Source organism: Belonocnema kinseyi, chromosome 2, assembly GCF_010883055.1.
Source record: "Belonocnema kinseyi isolate 2016_QV_RU_SX_M_011 chromosome 2, B_treatae_v1, whole genome shotgun sequence".
Classification (NCBI taxonomy): domain Eukaryota; kingdom Metazoa; phylum Arthropoda; class Insecta; order Hymenoptera; family Cynipidae; genus Belonocnema; species Belonocnema kinseyi.
In genome coordinates this window covers 52,573,825-52,578,852 of record NC_046658.1, presented here as the reverse complement: position 1 = coordinate 52,578,852, position 5,028 = coordinate 52,573,825, and the positions used below count along the sequence as shown (strand labels likewise).

Sequence of the window (5,028 nt, the reverse complement as noted above, 5' to 3'; positions counted from 1 at the left end):
TGTCTAAACTTTGAGAATCCATGGTTCAAAGATCGATTTTTCGTTTTAGTATTTTCAAAATGGCGTCTTAATGGCAAAATTTTTGTAAAAACATTCATGAATCAAACCACACCTTCACCGCATTGTCATCCTGGGAATTTTCGAGTACACCCAGCAAAAAAAATGCCAAAGCGTAAAGCCACAAAAATTGCAACAAACTCCGAATCGGAATGGGATTCCTATGAAAATGATGAACGTATAATCATACCTAATCCAGATTACTCTGGCTCTGATGGAGATGATTCATCAGATGACGAGAATTCGGGATCGGAATTTCCCAGATTGAATGTATCATATAGATCTGTTTTCATAACTACACAGCATCTCAAAAACAATTGGAACCAAATCACGTTTTTTCATGGAGTAACGAAGAAAAAGTTTGCCCTGGAAATCTAGATGATCAAGTTTTTCTGTCTGATAATGTACGGAAAACAATATTATCTATGTCACCTGTGGAGTTATTTGAATGCTTTTTCTCCAGAGAAATAAAAAACTATATCATAGAAGCTAGCCAACAAAATGTCTTACAAATATCTACAGAAGAACTAAGCACTTTCATAGGTATATTTGTGCTGTCATCCTACAATATCCGAAATAATGAAGAAGAGTATTGGGAAACTGACCCCCTTGCAAAATGCTCTCCTGTAGCTTTAGCAATGAGCCGCAATCGATTTCGTGAAATCAAATCAAAAATAAAATTTTCAAAAACTGAGGATGCCAATGATAAAGATAAAGCATGGAAAGTTCGTAAAATATTAAATTTATTCCGGCAAAATATTCAACAATTTGGTTTTTTCTCAACAGCACTTTCAGTTGATGAAATGATGGTTCGATTTTTTGGTCGTACGAGCTTGAAACAGTATCTGCCTTGCAAGCCTGATCGATATGGGATAAAGCTCTGGGGCTTATGTGCAGCCAATGGATATCTATTCAATTTAGACGTTTATTGTGGCAAAAATGATCCAAGCATTGGAATAAATTTATTGGCATGTGCACTTGGCTGCAGAGTTGTTTCACACATGATCAATCCACTTCTCAATGGCCTTTCACGAAAAAAATTATCTGATTATCATCTGTATTTTTATCATTTCTTTACCAGCCCAGATTTACTCATCCACCTGCCGTAAATGTGGTTTACGATCAACAGGAACTGTCCGTAAAGACAGAGTGAAAGAAAAGCATGAATTTGCAAAAAATGATCCGCGAGGATCGTACAAAGTAAGTCATGATCGCAACAGTGGGATGAATTTTATCAGTGCAATAGACTCAAAACAAGTCTCTATTCTTTCCACAGCATCTGGTATCACTCCCATAACCCCAGTGAAAAGATTTTCACGAGCTGCTCAAGAGAGAGTAGAACTAGGATTTCCTCGAGCTTTTTCTTTGTATAATAATTACATGGGAGGGGTAGATTTGCACGATTTCAGATGCAAAAAAGCTTCTCCATCTATTACTTCAAAGAAATAGACTTTTAAAATTTTTTCACGAATAATAGAATCATCAATTAAAAATTCTACCGTAATTAGGAAAATTTGCAACAAGAATAATATAGCTAAATTGAAAACGAAAGATTTCTGTAAAGAAATCAGCAGGAAATATTTGTCACAATCAAAACTAGGTGATTTCGAAACTCACAGATACGAATCACGAACAAGAGCATTATGTAATAATGAACAATGTCGCCAGAGGACTACTAGATTTTGCATTGATTGCAACATGTATTGCTGCTTACATTGTTTCTTAAAATAACATTCTGAAACAGCAGGATTAAAATGATTTCAACGGATTGAAATCTGAAATGAAAAAAATTCTCCATAAAAAAAAAATTAAAAAATATATAAAATCCCTTTAAAAAAAAGAGAGACTATCGATATTCGTCGACCTTCACGTTGGTGATAGTTGGGCAACGTAAACTTTGTTTGCGGCAGACGGACGATAGATATTCGTGAATCATTTTACTCTTACACGATGCTTAGAACTATGAAAATTTTTTATTGAAAAACTATGCGCTTTTCGGAAAATTTGTTAAGAATAAACAGTTCTTGTAATCAGCCGAGGAATATGCCTGATTTTTTCCGGAGCGTTTTGAGCAAAATTTTAAATTTTGCAAAAATTGTTCATATGCAAAATCCAAAATTTTGCTCAAAAGGCTTCGAAAAAAATCAGGCGTATTCCTTGGCTGATTACAAGAACTTTTTATTCTTGATGATTTTTCCAAAAACCGCATCGTTTATTGTAAAAAAATTCATGAATGTTTTTACAAAAATTTTGCCATTAAAACGCCATTTTGAAAATACTAAAACGAAAAATCGATCTTTGAACCATGGATTCTCAAAGTTTAGACATTTATTCCACCGGTTAGTGAGATTCCAGGTTAATTACAGACTCGAAAAGCTTTGGAAAATGGTTCACAAAAAAAATAGGCACGAAAAATCACGTTTTTTTATGTTTAAACTGCATTTTTGGATAATAAGTGAATTTTTTGAGGAATTTCATTGGCACCCTCGGAAAGAGGAGATCTTAAGCAATAAAAATATATGCGTCTCAATTTTTTCTAGTGTCGAATAGTCTTAGTTATTGGCCGTTGAAAAGCAGTGTACCGGTAGTGGCGTTTTGGCCGTTTAAGGGCTAAACCAGGACGAGCTGTCGCTGACTGTCTCAGTTGTGGACACTTGAACGTGAGTTGCGAAATTGCGTTTCCATTACTGAAATAGTCACTTTCGCCGTGTTTTAAAGTAAATGTCGCATTATTATGTTAGTGATATATTAAAATTATTGTTTATAAGTCGCAACCTTGCCGTTTAATTGATTATTTATTCTAAAAAAGTTGTTCAAAGTAGATAATTGAAACCTCTAATTCTAACCTCAAAGTTTTCCAACTTCTTAGGTAAGTAATGTAGTATACCCAGTGGGCACAAAATTTAGCGACGTCTTTACGACATCGTTACGATATATTTACGACAACTTTACGACATCCTATGTCCATGTAGTTTCTCTGTTTTTACGATATCGTAAATAAGTGACATGATATGACGATGAATTTACGACATCGTAAAGACAGCGAAACGACATGGACATATGATGTCGTAATGTTGTCGTGTATATGTCGTAACGATGTCGTGAAGACGTCGCCAAATTTTGTGCCTACTGGGTAGTATCTCATAAATGTAATTTTTCAATAAAAATGAGTAAGTATGCATTAAAATTTAATATTATCGACTTACATTAAATATTAATAAGATTATTATTATCGATACACTTTTTAAGATAAATTAAGTAAATTATCTGTTCTGTTAAAAATTTATATTTTCAAATTACAAATATAACTGCTTTGAGGAAAACTCGTCTTTTTGACTTTAAAATTCAACAGTTTGGTTAAAAATTTATTTTATTTCTTGACTAAGGAATGTTTTTTATTAACATTCGAACTATTTTCTTAAAAACTAGTCTTTTTGGTTCGAAAACGTATCTTTTTAATTATAAATTTAATCTTTCTTGGGCAAAAATGCAACTGTGGTTGAAAATTAATCTGTTTAGATTGAGGCTTCACCAGCTTGATTAGAAATTCTTTTTTTTTTAAATTAATTCGACTGTTTTCAAAATGTAATTAAAATCTTTTTTAGTTGAAATATCAACTAATATATTTTTTTATCAGAATTTAACTTTTTTGGTTAACCTGATACTTTAATTTTATAAAAAATTCTGAAATTTTAAAATGAAAAGAGTTATTTTCCACCAAAAAGGATTAATTCTTATCAAAAAATATAATAGTTTATATTTCAAACAAAAAATGTTTTTATTATAAATTAAGCATGATATGATTTTTTAAGCAAATAAGATTTTTTAATAAAAAAAGAAAAATATTTGAACCAAATTATTGAATTTTCTACCATAATAATACCATTTTCAACCAAATAGTTGCATTTTTCTAAAAAAAAGTAATACAATTTTCAACCAAACAATAAAATTTATAACCAAAAAATAATTTAAATTGTTTTAATACTTTGTTCAATTTATATATTAACTTAAATTCAGATGAATTCTAATTTCAAGTTTACTACCAAACAGTTTAATTTTCAAGTAAATCGATAATATTAATCTATCATATTAAATTTTAATGCAAACTTACTAATTTTATTTAAAAATTTAATTTATGAGTCATTAAATTACTTACCTAAGCAGTTGGCAAAATTTGAGGTAATAATTAGAGGTTTCAATAAACTACTTTAAACACCTTTTGTAGAATAAATAATTAAACGGTAATACAATCCATTCTTGCTTTTTAATGTATTCTCTAGTAAATTATAAGTAAAATTTTCCATTTTATTTTGATTAACTCCATTGGATTTTCCTTGTCCCAGCATTGGCTTCTTTGGTGTCCCACTTAATGGGTATGCCCCAAAATTCGTGTCCCACTAATGGACAATCTGACTAGCTTAAAAAATATCCATTTATATTATTTAACTATAAAATTAATGATTTACTTTTTTTCTAATCGATTAAATAATGTCTTAGCCACTTATTACAACGTGATTTGTGACAAAAATTCCCACTCGCTTTTTTAAAATTGTGCTTATGAGGGTTAGCTTTTCCTAACTCTCCCAGTAATAGTCAGCTTACCTTATTAACTTTATAATTTAAATAAAATTTTCTATCCTGGTATACTTCTCTAGCCTCCTTCACGTCCATGCATTTTTCATGCAAGCTCTATAGTGCTCTCTAGTTTCCGTGGCTGCTTATGTCTCTTTGAATTAGGGTATCATTCACACATTGTAACCATTCTTTACGCGATCTGACTCTGGGCATACTGCCATTTACTTTACCTTAATACACTTGTTTCGTAAGTCGTTCATCTTCCATTCGTGTAACATGCCTTAACCATTCCACATATTGATTTCAAATCGTAGATTTCAAATTCTTTATGTCTTACGGTCCAATCGTAAATCGAAAAAATAAATATGAGTCAAAAAAACATGTTCTTCGAAACTC

The 5,028-nt window shown here is 31.1% G+C and overlaps 1 protein-coding gene and 1 pseudogene across 1 annotated transcript in view; one reads left to right on the top strand and one right to left on the bottom strand.

Annotated features, from left to right (window-relative positions):
- The window catches only part of LOC117182666, a 3,577-nt pseudogene extending 2,071 nt beyond the window's left edge, over nucleotides 1-1,506 (top strand).
- LOC117167347 overlaps nucleotides 1-4,953 on the bottom strand; it is a 39,239-nt gene extending 34,286 nt beyond the window's left edge. The window contains exon 1 of the mRNA XM_033352209.1: nucleotides 4,863-4,953. The gene's annotated coding sequence lies outside the window, so the exon portion shown is untranslated. The remainder of the gene's footprint in view (nucleotides 1-4,862) is intronic.
- Between the last annotated feature and the right edge of the window lie 75 nt (nucleotides 4,954-5,028).